The sequence below is a fragment of the Ambystoma mexicanum genome, chromosome 13 (genome assembly GCF_040938575.1).
Source record: "Ambystoma mexicanum isolate Mex_15411 chromosome 13, UKY_AmexF1_1, whole genome shotgun sequence".
In the NCBI taxonomy this organism is placed as follows: Eukaryota; Metazoa; Chordata; class Amphibia; order Caudata; family Ambystomatidae; genus Ambystoma; species Ambystoma mexicanum.
This window is the reverse complement of record NC_090938.1, coordinates 22,501,154-22,522,075: the sequence shown is the minus strand read 5'-3', so window position 1 is coordinate 22,522,075 and position 20,922 is coordinate 22,501,154. Positions and strand designations below refer to the sequence as shown.

General features: G+C 47.4%; 1 protein-coding gene across 4 annotated transcripts in view; it reads left to right on the top strand.

The window, feature by feature from the left end:
• Positions 1–20,922, top strand: part of USP49 (ubiquitin specific peptidase 49) — a 621,874-nt gene that overhangs the window by 357,347 nt on the left and 243,605 nt on the right. Inside the window, exon 3 of one of the 4 annotated variants that reach the window (XM_069633041.1) lies at positions 17,561–17,617. The exons of the other annotated variants lie outside the window; for them this stretch is intronic. The gene's annotated coding sequence lies outside the window, so the exon portion shown is untranslated. The remainder of the gene's footprint in view (positions 1–17,560; positions 17,618–20,922) is intronic. 4 annotated transcript variants of the gene reach the window in all.

Sequence of the window (20,922 nt, the reverse complement as noted above, 5' to 3'; positions counted from 1 at the left end):
GGTTTAACCAGAAGTGTTTCATGCAAGAATGTCCTCTATACTGGGGTACTCTGGAGACCAGAAGAAGAGAAAAGACAATCAGTACCAGAGAATGAGTGGAAGAAATAATGGTAAGGAAAGGTAGGTTTCTTACCCTTTTTTCCCTGGAAGTGAACGTCCCTGGCAAAGTCCTTCTTCTTTCCTGTAGGAACAGTGTGATGGTATCTGCCCTCTGTTCGGTGGACCAAACAATCCAAGGTGTAAGAAGTCACTAGTCCAGCAACCACCTATTCCCGCCGGCACGAGGACGCCTAAAAGGTGCTCAGGAAGTCTCTAGTCCAGCACCAAGCCTGTACCCGCCGGCACGAGGACGCCTACAGCACCCTGGGGAAGGACAGGGAAGGGATTGGAGAGGGAAAAGGAAGGAAGGAAAGAACGAAGGTAAGAGGTCTCCCAAGCTTCGAGGTCCGATTTCGACAAAACCAAATCACTAGGCAAGAATAATCCATAAACAATCCGAGGTCAAGATACAAGAACAGGTAAGGATAATCCAAGAGCAATCCAGTAAACGTAATCCGAGATCAAACAAAACCACTAAATCTGAGCAAGAAAAAACCGCTGTCACTATTGGATCAGAAGCAGCGAGAAGTGGGCGCCAGATCATTAAGTACTTGAAGTACCGGCACCAAGATGGTCACGTGACCCAACACGTTTTCTATCACGTGGAAGATGCTGCGTCCACTGACGTAGTCTCCATGGCAACTTCCACGTGAGGCGTCGGGAACGCAGTTCCCGACGCAAATGTGTTCCGTGCGTAGAGCGTGGATACCGCAAGCCCGCCTTCTGTATGGTGGTATAACGGGACAGAAGCTTTTGGTGAGGATGAGACACGTGAACCGCAGGGGTGATACAAGACCTGGAGCGTTTTCTGACAGTATCCTCCCCCAAAGGACCCCCATGCCCCCGAGAGGCCAAAAATTGGGAAACCAACAACGGGGCATGCACATTCTGCTCCGGTTCCCATGTCCGTTCTTCCGGACCGTAACCCTTCCAGTCCACTAAGAAATACCTGGTACCACGAGAAACCCTGGTATCAAGAATGGAATTGACCTCATACTCCTCCACCCCTTGAACCGATATCGGAGACGGAGAAGCCGGTATCCTGGTGCTGTCTACACAAGGCTTAACCATGGACACATGGAAAACCGGATGTATCTTCCAAGAGTGCGGAAGTTCTAATTTGACCACCAATGGACTCAAGACGTCCTTTATAACATAAGGACCTACAAAACGTGGCAACAAGCATCGTCGACCTGGAATGCGTAGGTTCTTAGTGGACAACCATACCCGTGTACCTGGAATGTAGACGGGTGCAGGACGGCGATTCCGATCCGCGTACTTCTTCGCCTGTTCTTGTGCTTGTTTCAGATGTTCCAGCACCCTATCACGGACCAGAGACAAATCTTTGATACAAGATTGAACTGCCGGACAATCCTCAGGTAGATTCCAATCAAGAGGAAGGGTGCGTGGGTGTTGCCCATACAAGGCATAGAATGGCGATGTTCCCGTTGATGAATGGCTGGAATTATTATACGCGAATTCCGCCAAAGGAAGAACTGCTAGCCAGGATTCCTGATGTTGAAGGATGAGACACCTGAGGTACTGCTCCATGGTAGCGTTAACCCGCTCTGTTTGACCATCCGTCTGGGGATGGAACGCTGTGGAACACCGTTCATCTACCCCCAAAGAGAACATTAGATGCCTCCAAAAACGCGACGTGAACTGGGACCCCCTGTCAGAAACCACAATCTCAGGCAACCCAAAAAACCTGAAAACATGTCGCAAGAACAACTCTGCCAGCTTAGCAGCTGATGGCAGGCCTTGGCAAGGCACAAAGAGAGACATTTTAGAAAAGCTGTCAACCACCACCCATATGGTATCAAACCCATCAATCAAAGGCAACTCCACCACAAAGTCCATGGTAATCATCGCCCAAGGTCTGGCTGGCACTGGTAATGGTTGTAATAACCCCATAGGTTTCGCTGAATGGGACTTACACTGGGCACAGATGGCGCAGGTCAAGATATATTGCGAGACGTCTCTTCGCATGGAAGGCCACCAACACCAGCGTTTGAGGAGTTCAAGAGTTTTCTGGGAACCAGGATGCGCTGCGATAGCAGCGTCATGACACAAAGAAATAGCTGTACACCGGGTATCCTGATCAGGCATATAAACTCGACCCTGGACATAAGGAAGACCATGCAGAATATCCATGTTATAGTCTGCCAGTTCTGTGGGCTCTTTATCAACCCAGTTCTGGAGCGTTGACTTCAAAGTGGGTTGTAGAACACAACTACAGACCACTTGTGTAGGTAATAACAAAGACCCATCCTGTGGACGTGAACCATCATTACCCAGGCTTCTGGATAGCGCGTCCGCCTTGGAATTCAAGACACCTGGGCGGTAAGTCAAACTAAAGTTGTACATGGAAAAGAATTCATGCCAACGGGCATGTCTCGCAGTGGTGCACGTCAGGGACTGCAACGCCAACAGGTTTCTGTGGTCAGTAAAAACCTGGACCGGTAATTCCGTCCCAAGGAGATGATGACGCCAGATCATAAATGCGTCTCTTACGGCCAACAATTCCCGTTCAGTAACGGTGTAGTTACGTTCATAGGGCGTTAATTTGCGCGAATGGTAGGCGACTGGATGCAACTCCTTGGTATCAGCGCAGGTTTGGGACAAGACAGCCCCTACCGCGACATCCGAAGCATCAGCTTCGACAACGAATGGACGTTTGACATTTGGGTGTAGCAACACCGGGGCTGTAGTGAACGCGGCTTTTAAAGACTCAAACGCTATTTGGGCGTTATCGTTCCATAAATAAGGTTTCTTGTTACTGGTCAATTCGGTGAGGGGTGCAGCAATCGAAGAGAATTGTCTAATGAACCGCCTGTAAAAGTTCGAAAACCCCAGAAATGATTGTAACTCCTTCCTTGAAGTTGGTACAGGCCAGTTTAAGACAGCTTTCACCTTATTGCTACTCATCTGCACTCCTTTATTGGTGATGTCATATCCAAGGAACTCGACCTCACTCGCATGGAATACACATTTTTCCAGTTTGACAAAAAGACGATGCTCCCGCAAGCGTTGTAAGACTTGTGAAACATGACGTACATGATCTTCCATGGATGGAGAATAGATGAGTATATCATCTAAATAGACAATAACGAATCTGTCGATCATGTCGCGTAGAACGTCGTTGATGAAATTCTGGAATGTGGCCGGGGCATTGCAAAGCCCGAATGGCATCACCAAATACTCGAATAGGCCATATCGTGTCTTAAAGGCTGTTTTCCACTCATCCCCTCGACGTATCCGGACCAAATTGTACGCACCCCTTAGATCTAATTTGGTGAAGAATTCTGAAGACCCTAACTGATCCAGCAAGACAGAAATCAACGGGATCGGGTATTGATTACGGATAGTACCTGCATTGAGTTCCCGATAATCAATACAAGGTCTTAAGTCCCCCTCCTTCTTGGGTACAAAAAAGAGCGGTGAAGCAAATGGAGAGTGAGAAGGCCGAATAAAACCTAACTCGAGGGCTTTATCCAAATATTCTTTAAGGACGACTTCTTCCTTTTGTGTAAGGGAATAGATACGTCCCGAAGGTGTCTTGGCATCCGGTTTGAGAACAATGGGGCAATCATAGGGCCGATGAGGCGGCAGGATCTCTGCTTTCCCCTTGTCAAAGACGTCCTTATAACTTGTGTATTCGACAGGTAATACGGTGTTAACAACAGCTCCGATTGTAACCACAGAGTTCAACAACGCCCGACTAGGAGCTTCAGGTACTTCATACATGGACTCTAGGGAACTGCAGGATCGAGGGCGTTGCTGAGCACTGAAAGCGATAACCCCGGTCTCCCAGTTAACGACCGGGTTATGAAGCTTGAGCCACGGTAAACCCAGGATGAGTTTGTATTGCGGTGCCATAATGACGTCAAATGTGATGATTTCCGAATGCTCGGCGCCAATAGTTAACAACAACGGAATGGTATGTTCAGTAACAAGCCCCGAAAGTAGGGTTGAACCGTCAACCGCATTGACTACCTCCGGAACACTTTTTGACAACAAGGGAATACCCCATTTCCGAACGTATTGGGCATCAATGTAGTTACCGGTTGCCCCTGAGTCAAGAACAGCTGCAGAACTCCAAGGAGTGACCTGATCGTAACTCAACATGACGTCAATGTAAAAAGGCGTGGACAACGAGGAACCCTGCAGGGAAGAGCTCGGCGTAGGGGTTCCTTCTACGACCGGGCCTTGGCGTTTCCCGACTTGCGGGGTCTCTTTGGACATGCACTAAGCAGATGAGTAGAGGAACCACAATAAAAGCACAGATTGTTCCGTCTACGATGTTCTCGTTCTTCTGTCGTTAGCGGGCCCCTAACTGCCCCAATTTGCATAGGCTCGTCACCGCCAGAAACAGGGATTGGGGATATAGTGGTATTGACCGTAATCATTCTCTTCTCCCCCTTTCTTTCGGTACGTCGGGCATCAATCTGGAGTACTAGATCCAAGAAATCAGAAAAGGACGTAGGAACCACCGGAACCGTAGCTATGGTATCCTTTAACGTATCCGACAGTCCTTTATAGAACAGAGCGGCTTTCTTATCTTCCGGCCAACCAGTTTCAGCCACCAACTGATTGAACTTAGCCAAATACGATAATAAAGGAGTGTCCCCCTGACGGAGATTCAGCAATTCCAGATCCGTGGCCTGAGTCTTGTAGCGAGTATCAAACACCCTCGTCATAGCACTGATCAATGCATCGCAGTCGAACAACAGCGGACTGCCTTGTTCCAACAAAGGATTCGCCCAAACCGCGGCCATACCTCCAAGGTTAGATAAGACAAAGGCTGCTTTAGTAGTCGCATCAGGAAACGAGGTAGGCCGACACAAGAAATGCAGTCTGCATTGGTTAATGAATGTCCGAAAGGATTTTGGATCCCCAGTAAACCTTTCTGGGGGAGCAAGCGGGAACTGAGCGGCCATGTACACATGCGTAGAATCAGGTCTGACCGAAGGCCCTGCCTGACCTGAAGCGGAAGCGGAGGCCAAAGATGGTATTCCTGTAACCACTTCCCTGATACCGGCTTGCATTTCATCAATGCGCCGGTGGGTGTCAGCCTGGGTGGCCGTCATATCGGCACGTAGGTCGGCCACTAACTGAACCAAAACGGCCAACGGGTCATTCGCGGCATCCATAATAAGGCTTCTGATTCTGTCAGAAATCCGGGAACCTGGTTCCGCGTTGACCCGTCGTGAAGAATATATTTCTTCCTACCAATGTGATTCTCAGGAGTACGAAAGGACAGTCTAAGAATCCAATTGATCGGAAGATGGTGTAGAGTCGTTGGGATCGTAGAGCTGAGCGGCCCGCAACTTCCCGGTAGATGATGGTTCCAGGTTCCAGCCAACGACTGCAGAATATTATACTGATTACAATCAAATACACCCCTTTCAAGAGAACACGTAACAAAATCTCAACAGACTAACCTGCAGAAAACGGTTTAACCAGAAGTGTTTCATGCAAGAATGTCCTCTATACTGGGGTACTCTGGAGACCAGAAGAAGAGAAAAGACAATCAGTACCAGAGAATGAGTGGAAGAAATAATGGTAAGGAAAGGTAGGTTTCTTACCCTTTTTTCCCTGGAAGTGAACGTCCCTGGCAAAGTCCTTCTTCTTTCCTGTAGGAACAGTGTGATGGTATCTGCCCTCTGTTCGGTGGACCAAACAATCCAAGGTGTAAGAAGTCACTAGTCCAGCAACCACCTATTCCCGCCGGCATGAGGACGCCTAAAAGGTGCTCAGGAAGTCTCTAGTCCAGCACCAAGCCTGTACCCGCCGGCACGAGGACGCCTACAGCACCCTGGGGAAGGACAGGGAAGGGATTGGAGAGGGAAAAGGAAGGAAGGAAAGAACGAAGGTAAGAGGTCTCCCAAGCTTCGAGGTCCGATTTCGACAAAACCAAATCACTAGGCAAGAATAATCCATAAACAATCCGAGGTCAAGATACAAGAACAGGTAAGGATAATCCAAGAGCAATCCAGTAAACGTAATCCGAGATCAAACAAAACCACTAAATCTGAGCAAGAAAAAACCGCTGTCACTATTGGATCAGAAGCAGCGAGAAGTGGGCGCCAGATCATTAAGTACTTGAAGTACCGGCACCAAGATGGTCACGTGACCCAACACGTTTTCTATCACGTGGAAGATGCTGCGTCCACTGACGTAGTCTCCATGGCAACTTCCACGTGAGGCGTCGGGAACGCAGTTCCCGACGCAAATGTGTTCCGTGCGTAGAGCGTGGATACCGCAAGCCCGCCTTCTGTATGGTGGTATAACGGGACAGAAGCTTTTGGTGAGGATGAGACACGTGAACCGCAGGGGTGATACAAGACCTGGAGCGTTTTCTGACAGTATGCCCAGCGGAGGTGTAGAAGGAGCCCGAGAAGGGGGAGGGAGGGGGAGGGCATGGTAGCCAAGGAAAGGGGTGGGGGACAGCAGGAGAAGAAAGGAAGTTGATGAGGTGTGGGAAACCTCTATCACAAAGGTGCAGGTTGGCCTGAGGGCCTTGGACCAAGACGGTCCCATTAGAGTAAACATTAATGATGACCTTAGAGGTGAGGAAGGAGGCCAGGAGGGCGTCCCAGCGGGTGCCACCATTAATGGGAGAAGAGGCGAAAGGAGAGAGCACAGAGATCATATGAAGGGTCCATAGGTCTGGTGAAGGAACAACAGAGGATGTCGGTGAGAGTTTCCTTGGAGGAGGCACTGGTGTAGGTGTCAGCAAATAGGGAGGCCTGGGTTGGAGACCAGGATATCCTTTTTAAACTTCTTCCTACCAGATTTAGTGAGGAGAGCAGGATAGTCAATAGAGAAGCAGTTAGAAAAGATAGGAGCGACCAAGAGCACCATAGGGTGGGTGGGAGTGGAGAGAGGTGAAAGGGAGAGACACGGTGGGGAAGCGGGAGAACAGGGAACAAAGGGCAACACAAGCCGCAAAAACAATATATACAGTTCTCAGCACAGATTTTAAGAGGCCCAGGAGGGCAGGCAAAAAATAACCATTTTGGGCGCCTCACTCACCCTCTCAGCCTCGTTGGATACTCCGCTGTGAAAAGAGATCCAGTGTTCTAGACAGAAATGCCAAAAGTCTTTGGCTAGCTTCGCTAGAGGCCGTGATTTGTGCCACCTAGATGATGTATCTCACTGCAGAAATGTCCATTTTCATCAAGATACAAAAACTTGCTCTGTCTCTGGCAAAGGAGCGCACCGCGAAATTGCCCTCGAGGAGCTCTCGGCAGTTTAAATGCATCTCCAGTTCCTGAAGAGACCAAGTCCCTCCTGTGACCACTGAGCCGCATCTCGCTCCCCAACCTGAGCGACTGGCATCTGACTCGATTGCTATATCTGGGGTGGATCCGAAGATTGCACGGCCGTTCCAGGCCTCCATGTGCATGAGCCACCAGTTGAGGTCCGTTCTCGCCTGCAGCGAAAGCATCAGACGCTGGGAGTAAGAGAAGCTGCGCCTTAAATGTTGACCTTTCAGCCTCTGCAGTTCCCCGGTGGTGTAGAGGCCCGGGAAATATTGCTTGGATGGAAGAGGATAGAAGACCTATTACTCTAGCTAGCTCTCAAAGAGATATGAGGTTCCTTTGTAAAAGTCTGAATCTCCTGTCGGGTGGAGTGTATTTTGGCCATCGTGAGACGGAGCTGAGAAATGTGGGTATCCACCACGAACCCTACAAACTCTAGATTCCTGGATGGACAAAGGATCAATTTCTCCCAATTTATGAGGCAGTCGAGACTGTGTAGCAGGTCTATGGCCTGCCTGGTCTGCTGTTCTTCCAGGGTATGGGATTGAGCCATGAAAATAATGTCATCCAGGTATACGATCAGCCTGACGCCTTGCTCTCTTAGATGTGCCACTACAGTCCTCAGAAGCTTGGTAAAAGCCCAAGGTGCTGAGCAGAGTCCAAACGGTAAACTCGTGAACTCCCAGTCTCAGTGTTTCTAGGAGAACCTCAGATAGCTTCCGTGGTCCTGATGTATGGGCACCGCAAGGTATGCGTCCCCCAGGTCTACATGCATAAGCCAATCGCTCGGTCTCAAGATGTCCCTGAGCATGTGGATCCCTTCCATCTTGAAATGGTGGTCACTGGGTGCACTTTCTGCTTCCTGCGGACTAAAAATAGGAGGCTGAAGAAACCGCCTTGACTTGAGCAGGGGCGAATCGCTGGTTTCAAAGATAAGCTGTCTATTTCGCTGTCTAGCACTTCCTCGTCCGCTTTGGGCATTGGAATTGGGGTGGGGCGACAGGCTTGAATGGGTTGCATGAAGAATTCTAGGTGCAGACCGCGAGCTGCGTCCCTGACCCAAGCATCCCCTGATAAGGAATCCCATGCACGCGCAAAGAGAGCTAGTCTCCCTCCTATAGGCGCTTGCGGCACTGGCGCTGCTATACGTACACTTACCTGTGGGTTGTTCCTGGGCTGAGTATCTAGCAGCTCTTCTCCAACCGCGACATCTTCCTCGCCCTCTTGACGGAAAGAAGGTGTCCGAGTGGTCTTGCCAGGCATTGTGTTGATCCCTGGACTGCTGAGGCCTTCGATCAAATGAGTACCGGCCGGAGGTGCGACCTCGACCTCGTCCGGCCCTGGAGACAATCTTGGAAGAGAAGACTCTTTTGATGGAGGCTTGAGCCTTCTCTAGGGCGGTAAAAGTGCCAACGAGTTTTTACATTTCCTTCATAAAGGTATCGCCGAAGAGCAAGCCTTGGGCTGCGGCACCAGACTTAGCGTCAATTTTATACAGGATGCCTTTTCGGCGCTCGGCTGATATTGCACCGCTAGCGTTTCCCAGCAGACTTGGCTCTTTGGACCCAACCCGAAAGAATTACTGGGTCCATGGGGTCGCTTGTGTCGATGGCTGCTTCAGCTAGGTCCATCATTTTCGCCAAGGGACTGGTGATGTCTAGGACTCTGTCCTGGCAGGACCTCCAGGCATGGTCAATGCCCTTTCTTGGATCTTTTACATTTTTGCCCAGGAAGATGATCATGTTGGAATCTAGCTCCGAAGTTAGAGCCACCTTTCCTGGAATCACTGCGTCTGGCTCTAACCCCTTTATCTAGTGGCTTATGCAGCCTGGCCTTGATGTATTCCATTGTTATCGATGATGGTTCCCAGTCGGTAGATCTGGGATGTAATAGATCCTCCGGTGTAAACATCCCCTTAGAAGGAGATTGTTACCTGGCTGTCTTCTTGGGGATGGGGGCTGCCACAATCCCAGAAGTTGAGGCGTGTGACTTTATGGTCTGAACATCCTCATCTGAGGAGGTGGGAGACTGATCGTTGGTATCATATCCCTCTTTGACTTGTCGTCGTCAGTGCCCTGTCGGTATCCCTGCAGGCTCGAGGGTCTAGTACCCCTGTTGTCTTCCTTGGGGTAAGAGTGTCCATAGGGGGAAGGGGTTTCCTTCCTGTTCAGAAAGGCCTTTTTCAGCCTGGAGAAGGAGTCTGAGACGGCAGCAATGGCTGGTTCTGACTACCTCTGGTGGGGTCGTAGAGTTTTTACTCATACGAGCCGGAATACATCCCCCATCTGAAAGGTCATTTCTCTTTTGTGTCTTTTTTCTCCCTGGCAGGGAGGTCTCTTGTAGGTGCTCCTACATGCTGTCCAGGCGCTGCTGAATAGGCAGGAGCATCTCTGAAAAGGCCCTCTTGATGCTGGTTTCTACAGAGGATCAAAGTACCTTTTTTAGGCTGTCTGCCACTTTCACTTCATCTATTTGGTAAGTATCCTCCTCGTGCTCAGACCAATCCTGGCCTGCAGGAGGGGAGTATTGAGCTGCCATTATTTCAAATTATATAGCACCTTTCTCTCTCTTTTTTTTAAAGCTTTTCTGTGGGCACAGAACGCCTTCTCTCTAGCCCACTGTGTTAGGATAATCTTGTCTGATATAGTTTTCAGACCTCACTCCTGTGTTGAGAATTGTATTCTTTACCTTTTTTAAAAACATTTTTTATATAATCTGAAGAAACAAACGTTGAGGAGATGCTGCAGCAGCATCTGACGCTCGCGATCGCAAATCCGCTACAAACACTTAACGGAAATGCACTTGTGAGCGCCAGAAATTTGAGGTAAGGACCAGAGCTCTTAAAGCTCCCTCTGGTGGCCGCGGGTGGCGCTGTGGTCATACAGAAATGCAAACACACCTTCCCCTAGGCTCCGGATACTCGCGCCGGGCCGGGGAAGCGAGCGCAACGATGCGCGAGGGTCTGCTGAGGCGGACCCTTTGAGAAACAGAAAACTAAACGCCTACGCGGCGTACACAATATAAATAGACTCCGAGTGTTTACTTTGCTCTCCGACGCCAGCAGGAAACAGCTGGTGTCGGAGACTCACAACGGGAGCCGAAGAGGACACGAAACGCGCAAAACGTATCAATAAATGCATCAATGAACCCGCAGTCATGCAGGCGTCCAGTAATAACGTTATGTTAAAGACAATTTTTATAATGTAAAAACGAAATATATAAATGGAAATTACGCTGTAAATACAGTGTAGAACATGAATGTACTTATCTCTTGCTGTGAGCAGCAAAGAAAGAGGAAGTTACATCATGTTCAGGACTGTTATGAGGGCAGCTGTGTACCTATTGGTGGACTGATGTCCCATGTTGGTGACCCTTTGTGAACTATATTGTAGGCTCCTGGGAAATGGAGTTTACTTCCTTCAAAGAGTGAACTTTTGTCTTGTTTGTTACTTTATTGATATTTTAGTGCACCGTTGTTATGCATACCATTTGCTCGCAGTCAGGTGCATAAAATACTTGCTGCTGAGCTTTCTTTCATATGTTTGAATAAAGAAAGAGAAGCATAATGTGAGCCTCCGGTCTTGATATAGAATTCAGCCCTACCTGTACAAACCCGAAAATTAAGAAGAGGAAATTCTTGAAAGAAGAAAAACTCGAAACAATGTGGTATCAGATCAGCCATGAGGATCAATCACCAGAGCCTGAACCCAGTCGCATGGAACACTTTTCCACGTGGTGTACCTGCCATCCTGTGAGCTAATGCCTACTCTGGTGGAGAACTGCTGTTGCAGAGAAAACTCTTGCTGCTTGGCCTACATTGCCAAAGAAGAAACTCTTCTGCTATGCGTTACCGAACGGCATGACTTCAGGGCCGTCTGCCTTACAAGATCTGTGTTGTGAATGATGGTCCTTATTCATGAACTTGAGCCACAGTTTGTCCTCGTAATCCAAGTAATGAGTAAGTTCACTCTATATATGTTGTGTGTTTGACGACCGAGATGGCTAACATAATAGGTTGTTCCCCTACATCAATATAACTTCGATGGATCACTGACGAAAGACATTTTCTGTAAATTGAACAAATTACTCATTCTAATCTGAAACCAAAGTGTTCACCTTTAGATTCATCATACAATTACTTTTCTTTCACTTGGAAGTATCTCCTAAACAGTTTTTGCTGGAATGGGCGTTCACATTTCTAATTGATCCCTACTGGAAATCACAAGTACTGTGAGTGCTTCGCATGAAAAGGTACTTTTTAAAGAAGCATAGCAATATCTTACATTTTACAAGGTAGTGCAAACAGAAATGCAATTATTGGGTTCTTTCTGTATCCCTTACACAGGTGGTACAGACTTGTGGCATATCATGCCTTTACATGCTGGATTCATGGAAGACTGGGATTTCACGTTCAATGGGTAATACCTGGGTGTGTGGTTGGAGCCATTTGTGATGAATTCCCCAGTGACGATGGACAATACCGTGGATTTATACAGACAGTACCTCGACCGCAGCAGTATAATTTATAGTGTCATTGCCATCCACTTTACCAAGCTAAAATTAAAAATTAAAACAGGAGTTAATCTGAACAGTTGTTAAATCCACAATACGTACAAACATCTAAGAGTATCGTTCAAGATTGGTGTGCTTTAACAAGTTTACTGGCCTATTTCGCTCCCCTCATCCACATCCATCCCCCCTCCGCTATTAATGGCTGTTCGCTCCTGTGGGCGTGCGCTCGCAAGGGGGCTGGGAGGATGGGACCGCTCAAGGTGCCGAATACATTTGTACACCACAAACAGTTCTTTCGCATTGGGACCCTTATCCATTAGGCCACCATAGACCCGGTGTATCCAGACTCCCCTTTGAACACCCTGTCACTGCAATCAACATATGTCTGTGTCCTTTGACTGTGTTCCGGGCCTATTGCACTCGCCTCATCCACATCCACCCCCTTCTGCTATCAATGACAGTTTGCACCTGTGGGAGTGCACTCACAAGGGTGCTGGGAGGGTGGGAACACTCAATGTGTTGAATACCATGTACACCACAAAGGGTTCTTTCCCTGGGCACCCTTATCCACATGGCCACCCCAGACCAGCTGTCTGCTGACTCCCCTTTGAAGACTCCCTCCCTGGAATCAACTTATGTCTGTGTCCCGGGCCTAATGCGCTCGCCTCGTCCACATCATCTCCCTCCGCTATCAATGATAGTTCGCAACTGTGGGAGTGCGCTCACAAGGGAGCTGCACTGGCGGGATTGAGAAAGTCAAACATTGTCATAGAGGCCTGGTGGGTGTGAATGAACACGTCGGACATTCACATACACACCCACTTCTGTAATCCTTTATAAACACTGGGAGTTAACAAGAAAATATCTGTGAGATCGACAACGGATATCTCGCCAGCTCTCCACTGTTTACCTTGCTTGCTGAGTCGGCTCATCTGTTCTTACCTTTACTATTGTTTTCTGTAGTGTGAACATTCTCTGCTAGGCCCCTTCTATTGCTATATACTCCATGTACACCCTGTTCTCATTTTATTTTATTCAAAAAGTCTACACCATTATCAACCGTCCTACCCATTTTTATCTCTAATTAGCACATAACATTACAAAGTATTGTTTCCAAATGTAATCTTTCGTAGTGCATGTTTTCAATGCATGAATGCTTTCGGTGCCATTTTTTTATAAGGTATTTTTTTTATTATCAAAGGAATGTGATGTTTGATTTACTCACTGAGATACTTTTCTAATATGATATGATAGTTTATTTATAAAGCGCCTATACACAATGTGTTTCAAAGCGCTTCAAGCCAAGGGAGGGAACAAGGGAAAATACAATGACATTCTTACAGACCATGAACAGTAAGGATGTGAAATTAACTATCATACTCGGCCTGACAATATTTCAGGTAGTGCAAGAGCTAAGACATAGATGAGGAAGGGAGGGGGAGGAAATGGAAACAGACAGGCGCCTACCGTACTAGGCCTGACGACATTTCTGGTGGAGCCAGAGAAAACAAAAGGTGAGGTAGAGGGGTGCTGAAAGGGAGGGGAGGAACAAAACAAGCGACTATCGTACTAGGTCTGATGACATTTCAGATAGTGCTAGAGGTGGTGTGGGGGAGGAAAAATACAAGTATGGGGAGGGTAGGGAAGACAGACGAGGTTGCTATCATTCTAGGTCCAGGGACAATTCTGATAGAGTAAGTGCGTAGAAGAAAGTAAGGGGAGGAGGGGAGGAGATAGGAAAAGGGAGAAAGGGAGAGGAGGAGTTAACAGAGAGTAAGCAATCAAAAAGAGTGGAGAAGCAAGAGGGGAGCGCAAATACAATTGCAGAAGTCAGTAGTAGCACATAGGGCCTCATTACACGGAAGGCGGTAAGGGTTAACGGTCACTGTTAACCCTTACCGCCTTACTACGAGGTCCCTTTGCGGGACCCGACCTTAACGCCTGGTGTAGACCAGCCGTTAAAGTTGGGTCCCGCAAAGGGATCTTGGTGCTAATTACGGTACCGCAGTTTGCGGTACCGTAATTGGCTCCTTCCCCATTCCCATTATGCCCTATGGGGCAAAAATGGGAATAGGGAAGGGCCATGGAGAAAGGGGGAATTACCGCCCTGCCAACCTTGGAATGGGGTGGTAATTCCCCCTTTTCTCCATGGTGGTACCGGTATGGTACCGGCGGCAACCATGGTGCTAATAGCACCATGGTGTACCGCCTTCTATGTAATGAGGCCCAAAGTGTTGCAAGCTTGGATACAAAATGAAGATGGGAACAGCATGATTCAGGGCCACCATGAGAAAGGGCGACGCACCGTGAATCAATGAAGCCCATAAAAGTCAAATCCAGCATTGGCCACAAGACGGTCATATTTATTTTAATTTCTTTGTCAGATCATAGAGACACTCCAACAATGCCTTCTTGTCTCGTTTTGGGTTGCGCTAATAACAGCCTTGCTGAAAGTCAGAGTACAGTCCTGCATGGATTTCCAAAGGATTTAAATTTAATAAGAAAATGGCTCTTGAGCTGCGAATTTCCAGTTTCCCAAATAGAAAGCAGAGCCAAGGATGTCTTGGATGACGCGAGGGGTAATCGATTCTGCAGCATGCACTTCTCAAAAGATATGTACGTACAACCACAGTAGCCCCAGACTCCTTCGCAAATTACTTCCCAATGCAGTTCCAACTGAATTTGAGCACACGCCTACCAGGTGAGTAGTGGATGCTGAATTTTTAAATGTAATTTACCATTTTCAAAATTTGCCTGTATAATATGTCTTATAAATGACCACTCAATATATTGAAATAGTCTGTGAACGGGTAACATAATTGAAGTTTTTCTGTTTTTGGGGAATATTTCCATTGATATTTTATTACACAAGTTTCCTTTGTGACACGATGTACTGTGGTTTGTACATTTTGATCTTTAGATTACTTTGTGTATCCCTTAATTAGAGATACTCAAATAGTTCAGTGCAATGGGAGCCTTTCCAAACACACACTCACATTGCATCCTTTAAAACTAGATCATTCTTTTTTTAATTACCATTTTTGTCTTTACGTAGACCGCACTGATGGAATAACAGACCGTTACCATGGACGAAAAACCGCAGGGTTCTTTTTCCTGCTTTTTGAAGGCTGAACAAAAAAAAAGAACGATTTATTTTGGTCGATTTTGTGCGACACGCAAAAAGCCAGAAAAAGCACATAGACTAGGCTTTTTTTTGCCAAACCCCTGTCCCTCGCTAGTACACCACTCCCCAACTGCCCACACAGTTTCGTTTTCACCACTTCCCCACCCTTTGTTTTCATACACACAGAGACACTTCCCCGACTCGTCTTCCGGGTCTTGTCGTGCCTGTCAGCCCCTCTGCACACTCGTGTGCGTTGCAGGGGTTGACAGTTCGATTTAGAAAGACTCCTGCTCTCTGTGGTGTGAAAAACCAGAGGGTGTTACTGCCTAAAGCCCGGGGAGCCTTTACTCAGGTGGCCAGGGCATCGCCTTTGGATCAGGACCCTGGGGGTGGACAAGTGCGGGAGGATCACCTGGGTGAGGGGTCCTCTGGGCGTGGGGGAGGAACGCCCGATTTGCAAGACATTGTATCGCCCCTGTCCCACCCTATTTTATAGGATATTCCAACTTCCCAGATTCCCCCCCTTCATACGCAAACACTGAGCCGATGAAGAGGTCGTCAGAGGCTGAAAGGAGTACCACCCATGCAATACGTTGGACATGTCCCACTAATCAGATCAGGCAGGGTCAGGCACTTGACCTTAATTACAAACACCTGGTACCCATTAGCTCTTCCCACATAGCTAAAAGGTGGAACACTGAGACACACTCTGAGAATGACGATGCACATCAAGGAACAGTTCTTTCACAGTGATGGCGACGCAGACCGACAGGCCGAGGGACGGAACTGAGGTACAGAGAAACCTTGGTTTGTTACCTCCGGAGGGCCTTGAAGGTGTGCAATTAAGCCCAGCTAGAGTGAATACACACCGCTTTTGTGTTTCAAGGATACCAGCCACCCTCCTGGGTGAACGACAGAGTTGGGGAGGTGCAGCAGCAGTTTTGGTATCGGCCTTGACTTCATGATCAAAGCCACGAAAGAGGAAAAAGAATAAACATAGCTGGTGAGTTGATGAAAGTCCGGTCTGTGTTAAATGAAACTTGATGGCAACAGTATCCGACGAATGAAGGTTGCGCGCATGCCGATAAGTCGCTAGAGAAAGCAAAGTATTGTAAAGAACTGTAAATTAAAGATGCAAAGTAACAGAGTGGTCCGGCGAAAGAAGATTGCCCAATCGAAAGTCTCTGTGAAATGCCTGATGCCGTAGAAGAAGCAGGAAGAGAAAGAAACTGAGATGCAAGATTTGAACTGTTGTTTGATCCCGACAGAGGAAAACCTGGATTTGAGAGATACCTTTGAACTTTGAAATAAGTACTGTGCTCGAAACTACATTTACGTTTGAGGAAAGAAGGTCGAAATGATTATGCTAAGGTAAGAGCAAAAGTCTTGCAGTTTTGAAAGTCTTCGAAAGCGCAAGGAAATTGAAAGGAGGCTTGAGCCCTACATAGGGAAGCCGATGAAGGTGTGATTGAAGCTTGGGAAAGGGAAGCCCCACAAATTGTGATTGAAAGGTTTGAGCCCCGCGGAGGGAAACCTGTACTGAATTGTCGTAACCAGAAGGAAAGGAACCTTTGTTGAACTGTTTTACAAGCTAAAAGGTGACCTGGGCTGAAGTGAGAGAAAGCCGAGAGGTCAAGCGGATAAACTAGCGACTTTTCGTGGCTGGCCAAGTGGCCCTGGTCCACAAAACAAACTGCATCCTTGTGTCCGAAGCCAGAGTGTGTCGCAAGGTCTGAGTGTGCCACCTTACCCTGTGTCACAAAACGTGTGGAAGGGAGTTTACTCAGCCATACTGATGCTTTTGAACACTGATTTTCCTTTTTGCATTACACATTCCCTTTACACGTTTATTGTATTAGAAAGAAGGCAGGCATTCGGTTTATTAGTATATGACATTTTATTTTGACTAAGGGCTGACTAGGACTGTATTTTCATTTTGTTTGACGGAAGAGAATAATCCCATCTTAGTTATAGCTCAAGATAGGAGTTTTCCAAACCCTTTTAAACCATCAATAAAGGTTTTGAAACCTGCAGCTCTTGTGTCAGTGTCTACTTGTGATACCATGACTCCCTCACAGCGGTTGGAGCGGTCTTTCTAAATCAGCCTTTTTAAAAATCTTTATTTTAAAATGATTTCTTCACTTAGGACCAACCACAGTCACGTCCAACATTGTAGTGGTGAGGCCAAGCAACTTGCACACAAATGTATTTTTATTGTTTTTGATGTGGTCTAAATTATAATACTAATGTCCATTTTCTATTGAACCAATTGTATGAAAATATACATCGATTAAAAGACCTTGATGCATCATCGACCACTATTTCAGAGTCAACAGCAACCTCACTCACCTTTCAAGTAATATTTTTAGAATATTCCTTCAGATGCCACTATACAAAATGTGTATTTGTTCAAGTTCAACTTAAAACATATTTATTATTGTTATGTATAATATTATTTTTTGATACAAACTGGCTTGTAGGCTTCTTTGTCAACATCGACCATCTTTTACATGAATTTTTTTTAATGTTACATTTTATTACAATTACTGTTATATAGGCAGAGACTGGAACTTCAACAAAGTACTATTCTACTGCAATCGGTCTGGAGGATGAGGTATGAGAAGTGATAATCTATTGATTTATACTAATAGTTATTGATGAACAATATCTTTTTTAACTTTTAAGATAACTTATTTTTTGATAATTTGCCATGCTGTCAGCAAATTGCAAAGCATTAGATCAACAACCTTGATGTATTTATCGCAGAAACACATTCATCTATGAAAGTAAACATTCAGAAAATTAACATTGAATTCATTAAGGGGGCCACTGTTTAATCAATATGTTTTGCATGATGATCTCGCACCAACTCCCTGCAACATCTCTGAAGGTTATCAGATCATTTTCAAATTGTTACACATATTGGCCGTTGGTCCCTTTGGCACCGTAGCCGCTTGTGTGGATCTATCAGTTCGTGTACATCCAAAATGGAGGACCGCTGTACTACCTGGGCGGAGAGCAGCGGTTCAGTCTCTGCACGTCCGCCAGAGACGCTGGGGATCGCTCACGTGATTCCTTATACGGATCAGAGATCGGGTTTCCTTTGCATCGTTACTGTTGTTGCAGGCGCTCCGTGAGTTCGCTTCTAGGTGCTCATAGTGTTTACATTCTTTCCCTGACCTATCTTCTTACCTTGAATCTCTAACTCTGTGTTTCTGTTCCATTTAGGTCTTATCAGCGGGTTCTCCCTTTCACCCAATCTCCTCGACTGCTCACTGCAGACTACCGCGTTCCCTTTCATCCCCCTAGTTCAGCTTCATCCCTCCAGGCATTGCTTCACTCCTTATACCAGCTAAGAGTGAGTTCCTTCCTTCGATCATTGGGGAAATACTTCTCCCAAAAGTCATCCTTACTTACCCTCTGTCCGTTTCAGGGATCCTGCTTCCTAGTGACTCCAGTTCCAGGACGCTGGTATCAACCCCCTGATTCTTCTAGAAGGTATGGGACTCCTTTCCTTATTGCACTATTATTTTGCCTTATTTCCTTTTCTCTCTTAAGAAATCTTTCAACTTCTTTGTTTCTCCGTTACTAGAGGAAGCCTTCTCGCATCCAGTACCATTTCAGGCTTTGGTGATAACCATCGGCATGGCTATCCATTCACCAGTACTCGTCCAGGGTTTTCTTCCCCAGAGGGTTTCCCTGACGGTCGTGTCCTTTCCCCCGGGTCTTTACCTCCGGGTAGAGAGGGACAGGTCGGTTGGAGGGGGCTTTAACTTACGGCATTGGCTCTTCCATCTGATATTCAGCTGTCTGCCAAGGTGAGATTGTATTTGCTTCTACAACTGTATGATTACAATCGTATTGAGAAGTAAACAGTAACAGTTTAACACTATTAGTCTAACACAAATTTCTGATGTTTGTTAATCTGCTTAGAATCACATGCTGTGTATAGTCCGACATCCAGTGGTCACTGCGGAGCATTGCATTTTGTTTTTCGTAGTCGAAAAGGGGACGTCGACAAGGCGTGTCTGTAAGGCGTGTCTGTAACACTATCCCTATAGTGACGTGCAGTGTACCCACAATCCCTCACGTGTTGAGGTCCCTCAGATTGTTTTTTTCCGCCCAGATATTGGTCGCCTTTACGCGGAGCTCTCGAGAGACATTGCAAATATTCACTCGACCATTTGGTCGTTATTTAAATATTCACTTGACCATTTGGTCGGTATTTAACTTTACCTTACGTTAGGTTCCTCCTTCGACGAAGCTGTTCTCCGCTGACAAGATCTTCGACGGCTGTGCCTTCGACGGAGGAGATCATTTGGCGTCAATGAACACGTGGCCTGGCCTCGCCGGCCTGAAACATTAGTGAGAGTGGGGTTGTGGGACATTTCTTGTTTCTCTTTAAGGATGCCTTTCTCTTTCCCCACCTTTTCCTTCGGGGTTGTTATCACGTCTGACCGTTTCATCAGCTATTGAGAGGACACCCTTTAGATTTTGCCCACGCTGCAACAGCAAATTCACCTGGAAAGACAAGCACAACCGGTGCAACCGTTGCTTGCCCCTCGACCACAAAGAAGACGGTTGTGCGGCCTGTAAGCTTCTTAAGCCTAAGACTTTAAAGGACTGCAGGGTCAAGAGGTGGGCAGCCTACGCCATGTCTAGGTCCGATTCCTCTCCCGCGCCGCCGAAAGTGACGAAAGTGATAACTGACCTCCGCTTCGGAGGTTGTACACCCCTCTAGGGGTCACGCTCCTCGTCGTCTGTCCCCGGCCCCGACAAGATCGGCTCACGCCCTTATGGGGATGAACACCCCGGCGACACTGACGCACACAAGAAACACTCGCATAAGCACACGACCCACGGCTCTTCCTCGTCGAAGACGAAGAAAGCATTATCGCCAACGGAGACGCTGGTCCTACCGGCGGCCTCCACAGACTGTAAGGGTCCAAAGCCCCCCTCGCAACCGCAGATGCGACCAGCGACTTGGCTACCCCCAGATAAGGGCGATATCACCAAACCGCCAGATGACGTACCCTGTCAGCGAGCGCCCGTCGGCGTAGAGAACGCAACACCTGTAACGTCGACGCCAGAGGAACCCTCGACAGACAATTTAATCGTCGAGAGCTTGGCGCGTATTGTTTCCACCGATAGCCAGAGAAGGACGGCGAAAGAGACGCCGAATACCGCTCGCAAGGCCAGGGAAACGCCGAAAGGGGCGGAAGGAAGGCAGGAACTGCCCCCTCCGTCGAAAGGGACTCCTAGCCTACTAGAAGGCTTCTCAGAAGGCGATGGGAGTTTATCCTCGACATTATGGGATAGGTCAAAGCGTTTACAGGCCAAAACCCTTCCCTTTTCCCCCCCAGACCCCTATGGGTTACCAGAAGGGACCTTAGAGAGACTCCAGTTTTGTATGGACAAAATGGAGAGTTTTATGTGTACTCAATACCTACCCACACCCGAAAGACCAAGAGAGGGACCTCAGGAGGATCCCAGGGCTAAGTACCCTATGCTGTTTAACCCCCTCCACTTTCATGAAGATGAGTTCTTAACTAACGAACAAGAATAAAACCTAGACCAGGAAGGTTTCGAGGATAACCCAGACATGGGTGGTGGGGGCTTTGAAGAAGACCCAGAAGAAGGTGCTTCACAGCCCTGGCAGTCCCCATCAGCGCCCACAGACCCTGACGCGCTAAGCCTGTCCCCCCCAAAGACTCACCAATCAGGAATACGTCACCTATAGACGATCAACCTACCTTCAATGCACTACTACGCAAAGCAGCAGCGCATTTCGAAATCGAGACTAGGGAAATTTCTCCTGACATAGACTTTGTGGAAAAGATCATCAAGGAGAAATCCCCTGTCAGTCAAACTATTCCCCTCCTTGCCTCAGTAAAGAGACCAATCATTCCTTTGCTATCT